Here is a 17,526-nt window from a genome sequence, read left to right as displayed (position 1 = left end):
CTCTGCTATTATTACCTTTGCCATTTTTTACCTTTGCCATTTTTACCTCTGCCATTATTACCTCTGTGCCATTTTTACCTCTGCCATTTTTACCTTTGCCATTATTACCTCTGCCATTTTTACCTCTGCCATTTTTTACCTCTGCCATAAAGGCTCTGCCATTTTTATCTCTGCCATTATTACCTCTGCCATTTTTACCTCTGCCATTTTTACCTCTGCCATTATTACCTCTGCCATTTTTACCTCTGCCATTTGTTTAACACCGAGCCATAATAACAGGGCCCGCTGTTAGAACAGTTTTCGAAACTGAAGTGGCTACCCTGGGTAAATATGTCTATATTTATTACTTTACTTTGTAACTTTGTTGAAATTTTGGAATGAAATAAAATTCGTTATCAATCAATCAAAATCCTCACCAAGATCATTTGAATTATTTTCTGTTATTTCTACAATAAACTTTATGTCAGTGTGAATTTCCTTGTAATGAATTAAGTACAATATAGGATCCAAAGTGTGTTTCAAATTTGAATATTAGAAGAGCGATTTGACATGAGAAGGCCATGCATGCAACTCCAGGAAAAAGAAATACAAACTCAAGTGTTGTCAAAGTGGTGCAGAAGATCTACACTATCGTTTAAAAAATGCTACCCTTTCTATTAGTCCAACATTATAATTCTATTTTTTTCTCAGAACCTTTCTTAATTCAATAATCCACTGTACATGGAGGGGCTTTTGGATTGTTTGGTATGGGGGTTTAAGACCTGCCATTGATACCTCTGCCATTTGTACCTTCCATTTTTGCATTTGCCATTTTTACCTTTGCAATTTTTACCTCTGCCATTTTGACCTCTGCCATTTTTTCCTTCCATTTTTGCCTTTGCCATTTTTACCTTTGCCATTTTTACCTCTGCCATTTTTACCTTTGCCATTTGGCAGAGGTAAAAATGGCAGAGTACAATGTAAAGTGTATGTATATAGATAGTATCAATGCTCTGAATCGCCATCTCGTTTATTTATTATGACTGGAGAAGCGTGTTTATTATGTAAACATGTGTTGGGATGCATATCCATACCCAGCGCTCTGCTTCGGTACCTGGCCGGCCGGCGAGAATCAAGCTCTTGCCAATAGGGGGGCGAAATTTTTTGTCACCCATATTTACCCAGATCGGCCGCTCAAAGTTGATTTTAATTTGTTTTTTGAAGGGGTTGTCCCTGTGGAGTAATGGGCCAAAAATTTTGAGGGGGCTCAATACAGCGTATCACGTAAAAATTAATAAGAAGTTGTGAGCGAAGCGAGCGAGCAAAAATTTCAACATTTTTATCACAAAAATCAAAGTTTTTGATAGATTTTGACATAACATTTTTCGAAAATGATAGGCCTATATTTCACCCTCATCCCTTTGCTTTTCTCTTTTTTTCTTGGTCGTGAAAAATAAAGGCGGTGGGGGGGGGGGGGGGCAAAACGCTGATGTCGTATTAGTCATTTCTACGCTTTATTCTTATAAAACAACATAAAAAGTGTAATTATCTTATAAGCCCTATATAGTGCGAGCGCAAAATACTCAAATCTCTTTCGTTCTTTGTACTTGTTAGAATATTACATTTAATTAATTCATTGTAAGCGGTTATGGCCTAATGGGAAAAGCGCAGTACAAATAATTAGTAATAATAAATAATAATAATATATATTTTCACCTGAAAATTGACGATTCTGGGCAATGTTTGTGAAGCTGAACAAGATGCGTATGTAACTATATAGATAATTACTCCGAGCGCTAAGCGCGAGCAAAAACTTTTAATATGGTTTCTGGCTTGATCGAAAAGGGACCTGTTAAGAAGGTTTTGCAGTTAGCCATTAACACGATACATATTTCAACTATTAATGTGAGCGCGAAGCGCGAGCTGAATTTCTGGTGAAATTCTGACCTAAAAAGGGACATTTTTAGCACTTTTTGTGATCATTAACAGTATAGGTATAAAACCAAACAATTGATGCGAACGCGAAGCACGAGCAGCAAAAAAAAAGAAGAGATTTCAGACCTAAAAATGGGACACTCTAATCATGTTTTGTAAATCAGGAAAAAGGATGGGTAATTTTTTGTTCTTCCTACTTTAATTATGCAAGCGCATAGCGCGATCTGATCTGAAACTAGACTTTAGCACGTTTTGAATAAAGATGAAGCTGCATATCTCAATATTGTGCGCATGTTTTAGAATCTGGGCATTATGATATATTTATCACGAAAATCAATAATGCGAGCGCGAAGCGCGAGCGGAAAATACTTGATATTCCGGTATGAAGATGGTGAAGTGGATGTGGAAAGCACTTAATAAATGATGCGAGTGTGAAGCGCAAGCTGATATCTTCATTAGTATTTTGACCTAGGACCTGGACATTCTAGGTCTAAGGACATTTTGTGATTTTGTGAAGGAGGCGTAAAAGCTTAGGCTTGTGGCGGGATACGCCTGTAGACAAAAATACAATACATATTCTAAGTTTATTCTCATTGTCGAGTGATACAACGATTGATTCATCCCTTAACCCGTGGAATTAGCATTGTTTAATACTATATGATTCAGTCAAGATGGTCCTTATTATAAAATATGTAAAAAAATGAAATATTGTATAGTTCAAAAAAAAAAATAAATAAATGAACGACATCATCGACTGTCTCATTTGCATGTCACTGAATTGTGCATATCACTGTTTTGTGAAAAATAAGCGAAACTTAAAAATGTCATAACTTTCTTATTTTAGATCGGATTTTTATAAAATTTCAGTGTTAAGCTAGATTTATTTTTATCTATTTATTCGAATCAACTTTTATTCTTGGGTTGATTTGACCTTTAAAAAGCCATTTTTGCTAAATGCAATTATATTCCATTAAACGACACCTCGTGCAGAAAATTAATTTCACTGATTTTCTTGTAATTTAACAGATTAATCTTTCAGGTAAAGTTCCATCGTTCTATTTTAAGAAGGGAAGTGATCTGACACATTCTGATATGACATAATAATAATAATAATAATAATATGAACATTTGTAATGCGCCGGTATCCATCATAAAAAGATGCTCATGGCGCAATAAAGAAAAGAAAAAAAAAAGCTTGTCAACAGCTTCCGGGTAAGAGGTCAATAGAGGTCAAGTACAAGGTCAAGACACTTGGCAGCATATTCAGGTAAATTGCGTGTCGTTTTGAAGATCATTAGCCTATACTTATACCCACGCCTGTTTCTCTATTCCCCTCCCTTTCCTCTCTCGACCTGTATCCTCAATCTATCACTTCATCAAGGATACTATATTCCAGTCTCCATATAGCTTTGTATTAATTTCGCATGCTGATTTGTAATGAAAGTTCACTAATCGGTGAAGTATTTTAATACTTACAATATTTTTGCAATAATTTCGTTTAAAAGTATGTATTTTATTTAACTTAATTATTGAGTTTCATTCTCACGTTAAAGTAGTTAAAATTCCCTTTCTTTCAGATTATCCACCTAACTTCTTATATTTATTTATTCATTTTAACTTGTTGACTATATAAACAGCTAACATACCACTAAATAGATTCATCTAATTGGTAGGAATCAATTCAAACTACTTTTCATTTCGCCTACTCGTTTCTGCAGGTTTCTTCAGACTATCGCTGTCTCGACACAAACAAGACACATAGTCCGGGGGCTGGGAGAGTTTATTCAGCTGATCGGGTACAAAAGGTTTGATGGTCCCATCATGTTGGCATGAAGGTAGTCATCAAGGGAAAGTGTTGCTGCCGGGCCATATCCTGTACGGAAGGCCCCGATGGCCCCAAATAGGGGCCCCAAAAATTGGTTTATTCAGCTGAAAAGGTACATGGCTAATTCTTTTTGCAATGGACCGAGAATATATTGTGATTTCCCAAAATACCCATGCAAGCAACTTTATCCTGTACGGGGGCCCAGACAGTAGGCCCAAAGGGCCCCCCGACTAATGGGTTTATTCAGCTGAAAAGGTACATGGCTAATTCTTTTTGCAATGGACCGAGTATACATTGGGATTTCCCAAAACACCCATGCCAGCAACTTTATCCTGTACGGGGGCCCAGACAGTAGCCCCAAAGTGCCCATATATCCTGTATATGTCCCACGACTAATTTATCAAGCTAAAAATGTACATGGATAATTCCTTTTGCAATGGAGGCAGTATACATTGGGATTTCCCAAAACACCCATGCCAGCAATTTTATCCTGTACGGGGGCCCAGACAGTAGGCCCGAAGGGCCCGCCGAAAATGGATTTATTCAGTTGAAAAGGTACATGGCTATTTTTTGGCAATGGACCGAGTATATATTGGGATTTCGCAAAATACCCATGCAAGCAACTTTATCCTGTACGGGGCCCAGACAGTAGCCCCAAAGTGCCCATATATCCTGTATATGTCCCACGACTAATTTATCAAGCTAAAAATGTACATGGATAATTCATTTTGCAATGGAGGCAGTATACATTGGGATTTTCACAAATACCCATGCAGCAATTTTATTCTGTACGGGGGCCCAGACAGTAAGCCCAAAGGGCCCCCCGAAAATGGGTTTATTCAGCTGAAAAGGTACATTCCTAATTTTTTTTGCAATGGACCGAATATACATTGGGATTTCCCAAAACACTCATGCCAGCAACTTTATCCTGTACGGGGGTCCAGACATTAGCCCCAGAGTGCATATATCCTGTATATGTCCCACGACTAATTTATTAAGCTAAAAATGTACATGGATATTTCCTTTTGCAATGGAGGCAGTATACATTGGGATTTCCCAAAACACCCATGCCAGCAACTTTATCCTGTAAAGGGGGCCAGACAGTAGGTCCGAAGGGCCCCGAAAATGTGGTTAATCAGCTGAAAACGTACATGGCTATTTTTTTTCTTAATGGAATCTGCATACTCTAAAGCTCACAAAACTACCCATGCCAGCAATTTTACCCTGTACGGGGCCCAGACAGTAATAATAATAATAATAATAATCCGCTTGTATATAGCGCTTAATCCATCGGAACGACGTTTCTAAGCGCTTTACAGTAGCCCCAAAGTGCCCATATGCCCCACAACTAATTTAATCAGCTGAAAATGTACATGGATAATTCCTTTTGAAATGGAAGCAGTATACATTGGGATTTTCAAAAATACCCATGCCAGCAACTTCATCCTGTATAGGGGCCCAGACGGTAGGTCCAAAGGGCCCCCGAAAATAGGGTTCAGCTGAAAAGGTACATGGCTAAATCTTTTTAAAATGGAATACATGCCAGCAGCTTTACCCTGCCATGGGCAGCATTATACCTGTGTGGGGTCCAAAACAGAATTCATGCAGGGCCTTATCAATGTATATATATACATATATTTTTTTTTGGGGGGGGGTACAAAAACATGAAGGCCTCCATTGATAACAATGTAAGGGATGGGAGTGTTCAGGAATATCCATCCGAATTAGACAAAATAGTTTGAGAGGCCGATTACTGTACAAAAACAATATGGCCCCTGAAATTGTGGCTAATCTAGCTCCACGCCCTGAACCTCTTTTTATTGGGATTGCCTGACATTGTATAATGGCAACAGCCGCCTATTCTGATTTGCCTTCAACCACTTGTCAGTGCTTCCAGACTACTCTACATCATGGCTTCCACAACTCAGGTGAGAAATGTTAATTGTACTCATAATTTTATTCAAACCGATTTGACTAATTAAACTATCTGTTGAACATAATAACGATCAAGCATCATACATTAGTTATCAACAATAAAAGTTTTATTATAAAAATTTTATTTTATGATCACAACTGCCCTCACTTGCCAGATACAATGTCCCGCCATGCGTGGATCAAGTGGGCCTGAAATGCCCCCCCCCCCCTCCTCCCCTCAAAAGAGGGGGGGGTAGAAAAGGGAATGGGAAGGGGACTGAGGGAGAAGAGAAAAGGAGAGCGGAAAGGATGAGAGGTGGAAAAGAGAGAAAATGGTGAAGGGTTGAGAATGAAAAGGAGGAAATAGAAAACGAGAAGGGAACGGGGGAGGGGAGAGAAAAGGAAGGGGAGGAAGAGAGAAAATGAGAAGGGCATATAGATGGGAGAGAGTGTGAAGGGGACAAAGAGAAAGAATGAGAAGGGAAGAGGGGAGAGAAAAGGAATGGGGAAGAGACAAAAAAGGAGAGAAAAGGAAAGGAGAGAGAGAAGGAAACTGGGAGAGACTAAAGAAAAGGGAGAGTGAACAAAATAGAGGAGAGAGGGAAGGGAAGAGAAAGAGGAAATATAAAAACTAAGAGATACAGGAAGAACAGAATAAAAGATAGAGAAAATGAGAAAAAGGATAATTGGATTAAGGAAATTGATTGAGGAAACATGCAGGATATAGAGACGATCATAATGATAATATGGAAAAGAGAAATGAATAACAGTAAATGGAAGAAATTATTTTTTTTAACAAAAGCCCTTGCCGTCTCGTAAAAAAAAATGAAAAGGGAAATATTATGGGAATATGTAGTTGGATCTTGGAAGCTGAAGCAGCCTCGTACCTTTGATGGCGACACAAAGGATTATGAGGGACAAAAGAGGAAAACAACAAGAAAGGAGGAAGAAGTTTTTAAAAATACATAGAAGTGGAAATGGAAAGAAAAGTAACCAAAAATATCACACCTTTCAGGTTAATAAATTAAAATACTATTCTACTATATTCGGGCCTTGAACTGTAATCAACAAAAGTGATGGTAGTATTAGGCACACGACAAACTACTCCCATATCCATAGCCCTTGTTGTGATATTACAAACCACTTGAAAGTGGTATTTGGGGATATGCCATTCTGTGCGGTCGCTTCGCTCGCTAAGTGTCATTATTTCAGTTCAAGAAAGATTATGCATGTTTCAATCTATTTTGTAAACCCTCACTTATAGTGTAGTTATGTAAATAATTATCCCTCTATGTATTTAGCCCAGTAAATCAAATGTGGGATTTCCGCCAGTTCCAAGCATACAATATTCCCAAATGAAACTACATGTATAGGCCTATTTATTGCACACTGGGCCCCTTTCAGGCATATATTACTGGAAATAAGGACCAAGGTATACTGATTACACTACAAAATTAATTACCATGTACTAGTATATCCTGTTATCCTAGGGGCTTTTGGGGTTGACTGCATGTCTGGGCCTTATACAGAATAAACTTGATGGCATTGGCATGATTGGTATCTTTTAAAAACCTTAGCTGAGCACATACAAATTCCATCCAAAAAGGTTATACCCATGTATCACTTCTGCCGAAAAAAATTGGTTGTTAGACATCTGTTTCCTTTTTGGCTGCTATCTGGGCCCCCATACAGGGTAAATTTGCTGGAATTGACAATTATCCATGTATGTCTTCAGCCTAAAATACACTTTTTGGGGAGGGGCACTATGGGGCTACTGTCTGGGCCCCCGTACAGGATAAAGTTGCTGGCATGTGTATTTTTGTGAGCCTAAAGTATGCAGATTCCATTTTAAAAAGAATTAGCCATGTACCTTTTCAACTGAACAACCCAATTTTCGGGGGCCCTTCGGGCCTACTCTCTGGGCCCCGTACAGGATGAAGTTGCTGGCATGAGTTTTTCTTTTCAAATCGCATTGTATACTGCTTCCATTTCAAAAGGAATTATCCGTGTACATTTTCAGCTGAATAAATTAGTAGTGGGACATATATGGGCACTTTGGGGCTACTGTCTGGGCCCTCGTACAGGATAAAATTGCTGGCATGGGTATTTTTGAAAATCCCAATATATACTGCCTCCATTTCAAAAGGAATTATCCATATACATTTTTAGCTTAATAAATTAGTTGTGGGACATATACTGGATATATGGGCACTTTGGGGCTACTGTCTGGACCCCCGTACAGGGTAAAGTTGCTGGCATGGGTAGTTTTGTGAGCCTTAGAGTATGCAGATTCCATTTTAAAAAGAATTAGCCATGTACCTTTTCAGCTGAATAAACCCATTTTCGGGGGGCCCTTTGGGCCTACTGTCTGGGCCCCCGTACAGGATAAAATTGCTGGCATGGGTATTTTTGAAAATCCCAATGTATACTGCCTCCATTTCAAAAGGAATTATCCATATACATTTTTAGCTTTATAAATTAGTTGTGGGACATATACAGGATATATGGGCACTTTGGGGCTATACTGTCTGGGCCCCCGTACAGGATATAGTTCCTGGCATTGGTATTTTTTTAAAATCTCAATGTATACTCGGTCCATTGCAAAAAGAATTAACCATATACCTTTTCAGCTGAATAAGCCAATTTTTGGGCCCCTATTTGGGGCCATCAGGGACTTCCGTACAGGATATGGCCCGGCAGCAACACTTTTCCTTAATCACTGCCTTCATGCCAACATGATGGGACCATCAAACCTTTTGTACCCGATCAGCTGAATAAACTCTCCCAGCCCCCGGACTAACAGAGACTCTTAGCAAAGCCCACTTCAAAAGATCAAGAAAGAAAGAGGACGAGCCTTAGTGACCATGTAGCCAAAATGAAGCACACGATAAATTGGAATAAGAGACATATCCTAGCTACAGACGACAACAAATACACAGGATGGATCAGGGAGGCCATTCACATCTAGAGGAACCAGGCATTCCATGAACACAGACGCTGTATGGTGCTGCCCAGAGTTATCAATGCCCATACTACCCCATCTACGTCGGGTCAGCGTTAGTCTGAAGAAGCCCGCAGAACGAGTAACCGAAAGATTTTATATTCATGTATACTAATCGGATCGATTTAAAAAAAATAGCCGATACTAAGGTCAAGTGATTTTTATCAGTCAATTATATTTAGAAAGATCTTTTTCGAAGGTCGGCACTACGATAGTCCGAAAACAAAGTAAGATTAGTATATTTCATAGTTATTTTTGTACATGCGAAATTGCGAAACAAAAAGTCGATATTACTATTTTTCGGATTAATGAAGGTTTTGAATAGCGAAATTTCAGAATCCTGGCACAGATGCACTAATTAACGTACTCATTTTCATTTTTGCAATGTACATATTTCAGAACAATAAACCTTCCGAATAACGAGCGTTAACTTTATTTCCTTTTTATTGGTTAGGTATGAATTCAAAACTGAATCTCACGATATCGCATTCGGGATTCATCGGTTGTTGGATTCAGGGGAGAAGATCTCCATACTTGATGAGAAACGATATAACAGTCATATCGTGCCTGAAGATGGAGAGGTACTATTTGAAGAACCAGGATTGTGTAAGTATTATATTCATATTCGTTTTATAGGTTAATAGAAGGGAGTATTCATGCTGCGGCGAAGGACGAATTCAAGAATACAATGGATATACTAAAAATGCCCGTCATATTACAATGAACAGCTGAGAAGTCTTTGTCGGAAATTAGTGGCGGTTTCGTCCTGCGTCGTTGTCTAGAGTTCAGGACGAAATGGCTGTATTGGATCACAAAAAATGATTTACAACAAAGACTACTTGGTTGCCCTTTGTCAAAAAGGGCATTTGACAATGTATTTTCTATGTTGTTAAAAGTGTTCAATTTCGTGGTGCGTAAACATTCGCAGCGACGAATTCGACTCCTCAAAACATATAATATTTTTTTTTTCCCAATCTTTTTTCCCTCCACAGGGATTTTATTGGCAATGAAAAATCAATAGATACAGAGTACAATGAATAATACAATCACTGATATAAACAATGAACTGACAAAATAATTTTACATGTGTAAGTCAAACAATAAAGAGATTTTTCAATCGAAACCATCTTTTGTCAAATCTGTGTTGGTTGAAATTAAGTTGGGCAATGTATTTTTCATTTTGGTAATAATTGATTATTGAGGATTTGATGATACTGAAAAGAGGAATTGTATTGTTTATTTTACAATCATACACAGTTTTTCTTACTATAATAAAAATACAATTGAGTGCACAATTGTTTTTTCCAATAAATCCGAATATTTTATTTTCATCTGAAAAGTATAGAGTCTCATTGGTTTTGGTCCTAATCCAGTCCTCTAACTCTTTCCAAATGTGATTAACATGCCTGCACTCCGAGTATAGATGCAAAACCGTTTCAATTTCTTTTCGACAGAAAGTGCATTTGTTTACTGAAACTAATTTCAATTTGAAAAGCAAATCATTTGTAAATAATATACGTTGCACAACCTTATATTGAAACCAACGCAATGTTACATCAATGGTACACTGAAAACCCAATGAGCAATAAGATTCCCACCTTTTATCGTTCAGATCAAATATGCACTTCCATTTAAGAAAGCTTTTATTTTCTGTTTTTCGTCGTTTCAATAAAATGGAATAAATATGCGAGCATCCTTTTTTAAGTTTAGTAATAAATGCTAGCACATCTGGAATTAATGGTTGGGGGATTCTATTGAATGTAGATCTTTTGTAGGCTTCCTTGATAGCAACACATAGTGAATGATAAAAAAGAAAATTTGATTTGACATCATAAAGATCCTGAAAATCTTTGAAAGATAAAAAATGCCCTCCTTCATCCAAAATATCATTAATGAAACGAATACCCCTTTCATTCCATTTCTTCATATATATTGGAAAATTGCCTATTCTGATTTTATTATTCCATAGAGGATGTGAAGATACATTGACATGACTATTATAATAGATAGTTAAAAAATTACTATAAGCAAAAAACATTTCACTCCAGAAAGAGTTATAGGTCTGTTTTGATAATTCTCGAAAGTAGTGACTACCCATATACGTCATATACAAAAGAACATCTTGTTGTCTTGGCAAGGATGACATAAGAAAGCATAGAATGTAACTATCAATTGATCCATTTACAATTCTCCTTATCCAAGAAATCTTTAATGATTGACAGTGTGAATATATGTCTATCATTTTAACCCCGCCGTTTATGTATGTTTGGGACATTTGAATCCTACAAACTTTGTCCGGTTTTTCCTCCCATATGAATTGGTAAAATAATGAATTTAAATCCTTTAAAACTTCGTCACTTGGATTCGGAAGAGACATAATGAGGTAATTAAGCTTAGAAACCAACAAGGATTTAACCACAGTTACTCTTCCTAAAACAGTTAGATATCTTTTTAACCATGATGTCATTTGACTCTTTATTTCTATAATTTTTTCGTTGTAATTATACTGTACCATCTTCTGCAAATCCGTACAAAAATCAACACCTAGATATCTAAAGAATTCATCAAATACCCATGTTAAATTACGATCAATAAGTATCTTATCTCTTGTGTTTTTGTTTAGCCCTATCCAAATTGCTCGTGTCTTATGAATATTTATTTTTAATCCAGATATCGCAGCGTATTCATCTAAAATATTTAATGCGATATTCAATTCCGAAGCAGTACCGTTTAAAGTGAGTAAAGTATCGTCCGCATACTGAATCAATTTCAAATTTTGTCCAGATATCCTTATTCCATTAATACACCTTGTATTTCTAAATAAAATTCCAAGAATCTCTGCACACAAGAGGAAAATATAGGGAGATAATGGGTCCCCCTGGTGACAACCTCGTTCGATTCTAAATCTCTGAGTGAGGTGACCATTTACCACAATACAAGATTGAATATTTTCATAGAAGACATTAAACCAATGAATAATCGATGGGCCAAAATTAAAGTATTTTAAAACTTTTATAATGAAGCTGTGAGAAATGGAATCAAAAGCCTTTTCGAAATCGATTAAAAGCAATAAACCTGGGATATCGTTCACATCTGTATATAAAAGCAAATCATAAAGCAGTCGAATATTTTCGCCAATAAACCGGTCTTCCATGAAACCTTTTGGGTTCTCATGTACTAAAAGAGGAAGTACCTTTTTGAGTCTATTTCCGATACATGCCGAAGCTATTTCGTATGTAACATTCAATAAAGATATTGGTCTCCAATTTCGAAGATAAAGTCTTTCTTTTTTATTTTTGGGAATAAGAGATATCACACTAAGTTTCTGAATTTGTGACATGCTTCCTGACTTAAAGGCAAAATTTAAGTACGGTATCTAAGCAAGAAAAAATTTATATCTATCCAGAAATGTTTAAAAAACTCGACTGTATACCCATCTAGTCCGGGAGATTTACAATTCTTCATATTTGACAATGATTGATATATCTCCTCTATAGTAAGCTCGCCTTCCAAAGATTGAGATAAACAGTCTGTTAACTTGGGTATATCAGCATAATCTAAAGAGGTGTTCAAATCAATATCAATGACCTCGTTCTTTCGATACAATTCTGAATAAAAACGTAAAATCTCGGATTGAAGATTTTCCTGAAGACAAATAGTTTTATTTTCGTTATCAATCAGTCTATTTATTTGTTTGTTCACTGCATTCTTTTTTTCTAAATTTAAGAAGTATTTTGAAGGTTTTTCACCAAATTCCATCCATTTAACTTTTGATCTCATCTTTGGACCATCTATCTTTTCTTTTCTTATCAAATATAACTGAACTTTCTTGTTTTCCAACATCTCAATATATTTATTTGTATCATGTCCATTCAACATACCAATTTCTAAGGCTACAATTTCCTTTTCTAAATCATTTTCTAAATTACGCATTCTTTTCTTTTTATTCACAGAATATGGAATCGTCTCACCCCTTATCAAAGTCAATAAGGTGTCAAAAAATAATTGGTCATTAATCATAAATTTACAATTCTCGTAATTATCATGCGGGAAGTTTATATCACCGTCAGGTTTTACAATATAAGTTTCAACTGTTTCTGCAATTAGCTGTCTTATTCTATATGTATAATCATCGTCTTTCAATAAGGAGTTATTAAATTTCCAATAACCGGGACCGATTTTGTCACGATTCAAACATAATGATAGGTTTACCCATGAATGATCTGATCTGTAACCAGGTACTACCTCAGTATTGTCAACTACTGACATTAATTCTTTTGATACTAAAAAGAAATCTAATCTGGCACTCTGGCAGCCTTGTAAGGTGTAGGCTGATGCCATGTAAATACTCTATCACTGCCATGCAATTCCCTCCATGGGTCAATCAATTCTAAGTTAATCTTCATATCGTCAACCCTTTGTTTCGCTTTGGGATTATTTAGTCGAATATAATTGTGTGCATCCTTTTCAAAATCCTGAACTAAATTCCAATTACCACATATGATCGTAAACGGGTTGTTGAAATCCAATATTAATTTCTCAATGTGTGCATAAAAGTCAACCCTATCCGTGTCAGGACCATACAGTGAAATCAACGTAATACTGTAATCATATAACTTCATATCTATAGCAACAAAATTTCCATCATGACATTTTTCAGTTCTTATTACCTTCACTGGTACTTCATCACGAAATATAATCACTACGCCTCTTGCGTTTTATGTTTTGTTACTAAAAAACAATTGTTTCCCCAAAATCTTTTTATATCATCTTCTTTATCAGTGTTAAAATGTGTATCTTGTAAACAGCATATATGATAATTTTTTGATTTAATTAATTCAAAAACATCTCTTCTCTTCACTGAATTGCCTAAACCTCGGCAGTTCATTGAGACAATCTTTATACTACCCTTCATGAAACTGTTTGTTATAAAAACCAACAAATCCTGTGGAGTTTATACTTTCTTTAAAAACAGAACACATTATTACTACAATAATAAACAAGCTACAAATACAAAAATTGTTTCCACTTCTCCTGAACAATAGCAAAATACATATATGATTCAAGATAAGATAAGATGGCCTGTTCAGTCGTGGTTCTAGCCTAGACTTATAGGCTTGAGACAAATAACCAAAAAATACAAATGAGACAAAACACATAGTGATCCTGGTGTAATTACACACAGTGTTCACTATTAAAAACATTCAGATAGAGGACTGATCTTTACTCCCAAAAAAAAAGAGAGCAGGAGGATTTTTACTTTTTCATTTTAAAAAGATATGTTTTAGCCATACTAATATCATAAGTATTAAAATAAAACATTAACCGTCTTCTTGGTCATGATAATTAGAAAAAAAAAAAAACAGTTTGATATTCTGTTAATGTGTCGATAATACTCATAATCTGCCTTTATATTTATCTCACTCCATTTGGTTTCCTCGATTATTTTTTTTGACACGTTTTATCTTTTAGAATGATTCTATTGTAAGTCTGTCACGCGGAGTGTTTTCAACGGTCCCGGTCCATCTTTGGCACCTTCCTTGTACTTAATTACTCTGGGAATGGAGTTAGGTATGAACGCAAACTTTCCTTCTTCTCTTAACTTCTTCACTCTTATATACTTTCTGCGCTCCTCGCGTGTCTCCGGATGTACATCATCGCTAATTCCTATTTTCTTATCTTTTATGCGGACATCCTTCAGCGCTGCACTCCTTTTCATATAATATAACATATAATATTGATCAGTTTGGAGGTAGTTAGTTTGGTGTGACGTAGCATGAATCCATTGAATTTGCAAAGAATTAATTTCAACGTGCGTTGACTGGCGTAAAAATGGATAATACAGCCAAACACCTTTTATACGCGAAGCTAAAATATATCAGAATAGATTTATCTTATTGTTTGAGAGAAACGGATATGAATATTAAAGAAAAAGTATAATGATATAAAGAGTTATTACTAATGAATAGAGATCTGTCTTAATGAAGAATTGTCGATGCCTGGCAAATCGACTTATTTTAGGTAAGAATAGAAGATGAATTGTTAACATTTGGCAAGTCAATCTGCTCGGAATAAGGCAAGATGACGAGGTGTTAGATAGACTCCAACTCAATATTTTATTCCCTCGTAAATTCTATAGTAGGCTAGTAGAAGCGATCGATTGATGTAAATTGTCCCGTTTTTTGTCCAGATCAGCTGTAAGCTAGCCCTACACTTGGAGTAGTGCAGACTTCCCAATATATAGTTCTCCGATAATATGGTAGATTTTGTGCGACAGGGTCCGACCTGAGGCTCGTATCACGGTCTAATGAGTCTAACTCTGTGCTAAAATTATGGAGAGCCCCCCAAAAAATTATGTTTATATTGTATACTTCTTATGTTTACTATTTTGTTTCCTTTTGCTTTCATATTCAAGAAAAATACTTCAGTTATCATTCCAAGACAATTATGAATAATTTGGGTGCCATATGGCGATTTGTGTCGTAATCATGGTAATTGGCTCTCCATATTAAACCACGTGCCAATATAACCCGGGGCCACTCTCCACATGGACTGCTACCCACCCGTGTCCGACAACCTAAAAAATGCACCCTAAAAGGCGTAATGACATTAAGTAAATTTGCAACCCTAAATGCCGTAACCAATGAGAAAAGCCACCCTAAGTGGCGTGAACAGGGAAACCCCCTAATTTGATACCCTAAGTGGCGTAAACATCAAAATTGATGTTATACCTGTGGGCGTGTGGGTATACGCGTGCTGCCCAGTATAGAGCCAGGTGGGTGTTTCACAAAGCCGTTCGTAAAGTTACGAACGACTTTACGCACGACTGGAACCTCTTCTTAGGTTATAACTCAATTATATAGGGATGTCGCATAGCACAAGAAAGGATCACCATGCGTAAAGTCATTCGTATCTTACGAACAGCTTTATGAAACACCCACCGGATGTATAAGAGACTAATAGGACTCTACTGGGGTAAATCAAGTGCAGCGCTGGCCGCGCCGGCGTGCGTGAGGATTATTTTGTATCCCTTAAAATCGCCCTTCATGGTGTTTATGGCTTAAGTCTGCACCCGGGTCTCCTCAAATTTGCCCAAATTTGCACCCCTAAATGGCGTAATTTTCATAATCAAATTAGCAACCCTATATAGAGAATGAAACGGCTACACTTATAGGTGATATACCAGCGAATGGTGCTGAAATGGAACCCTTTTTGCCAATGACGTCGACGCGCCGCCCGAGTGCCTGAAATGGGACCCTTTTCGACGCTTTATCTGAATTATTTTTAAAAAGCAGGTGTTCTTTTTCTATCTTCCTTTCAAATTCTCTCTCTCTCTCTATATTTTGATTCTCCTTGTAGATGTGGTGAAATTTGACAATCACGGCAGTACATTCCAGAAGACCCGAAAGCTTAGCTATTGAATGGAGGTGATTGAACCACGTCTTGAGGTCAATGAACACATGATGACAGAAACATTTGACGACATCACAAGAGACAGTGGCTACCTCGACGATAGAGGTCCGATGTCGAGACATAGGTCTACGTCATTAGAACGATCATCGACCTTACCTCGTCTTCAAACCCATGCTCAAGGACCAATGTAAGGGCTGTCGCATACACCATCTTTCTCTTAAATTAAAAACATGTGAAAAAAAGGTGTTGAGAATGGTCCAGTAGCGTATCTTACCATTTCCCAGACCCTTTTTGGAATGTTGAGGAGTATTAGAAATGCCAGTCAAATCACAATGTACAGATTAGAGGTTATTGTCAAAAGTTGGTGGATCGATGGGACAGCACATCGTCTTAGATTCGGACCGAACGAACAATTGCAAATATGCCGTTTGTCCGAGTCCAGGACGACACTGTTGTTTTGATTCACCGATTTTCAACAAAGGCTGCTTTTTAGGACTTTTGACAAGAAATTATCAGCGTTATAGAAAGCTTGCGCAATAAAAGGGATTGCTAAAATGCCTTATAGTGTTTGGCTAGAGCATGGACCTACCATGGCTATAGTCACACTCCCGAGACCGAATCAAAACCGATAGGTAATACAATACATTATTTTAAAGATGTAGAACAAAATAATGGAAATTCGACGATGAAGAAAAGTAAATAAAAGATAAAAGATTTCCATTTTTTCAACTCGGACAGTTAATGTACAAGTTTATAAATAAACAATAATAATGATAATTATACTTGCTTATATAGCGCTTAATACTTACTTTTCAGAAGTCTCTAAGCGCTCTACAGTATATATGCAGCATAATTACCCTGGCTTTAGCAGTGCACCTATTACGCGCGCTTCGTTTCAAGGTATAAATTCCTGCCAGGTACCCAACCGTGCCCGACAACCTAAAAAATGCACCCTAAAGGGCGTAATGACAATAAGTAAACTTGCAACCCGTTACCTTTTAACAATATGTTTGCAAACAATGAGACAATTCATAAGAACTTCTCTCGCCAGGCGAGTTCCTTTCATTTACCTCTGAATAGAACATCAGAAGACATTTGTTTTACTGGTCCAAAATTATGGAATTCTTTTTCAAAGGATATACAATGTAATTCAATACAAAATCTCAAAGGAAAACTTATAAAAATATCTTCTGAATTCATATCAGATTATCGTTTTTTTCCCAAAGTAATGTAATTCAGAACTGTGTTTATTAATTTCTCTTTGTATATATATGTTTAATCGTTGTATGATTTCTGTATACAGTGTATACTGATTCATTTATTTTTATTATCTATTTATTTTTATTTGTTTATTTTTTAATCTTTATTTATATTGTTTATTTCTTTATATTCTATCGTATATTTAATTCATATAAAATGTACTTATGAAAGGGGGCCTTTACCCTACAAGCTCTGCTTT

The 17,526-nt window shown here is 36.5% G+C and overlaps 1 pseudogene; it reads left to right on the top strand.

Moving 5' to 3' along the window:
- Window positions 1–944: 944 nt before the first annotated feature.
- LOC121406987 lies at window positions 945–16,774 on the top strand (annotated as a pseudogene).
- Window positions 16,775–17,526: the final 752 nt, after the last annotated feature.

This window comes from Lytechinus variegatus, chromosome 2 (assembly GCF_018143015.1).
Source record: "Lytechinus variegatus isolate NC3 chromosome 2, Lvar_3.0, whole genome shotgun sequence".
Classification (NCBI taxonomy): domain Eukaryota; kingdom Metazoa; phylum Echinodermata; class Echinoidea; order Temnopleuroida; family Toxopneustidae; genus Lytechinus; species Lytechinus variegatus.
The sequence above is the reverse complement of the archived record's forward strand: the minus strand, read 5'-3'. Positions and strand labels throughout refer to the sequence as shown.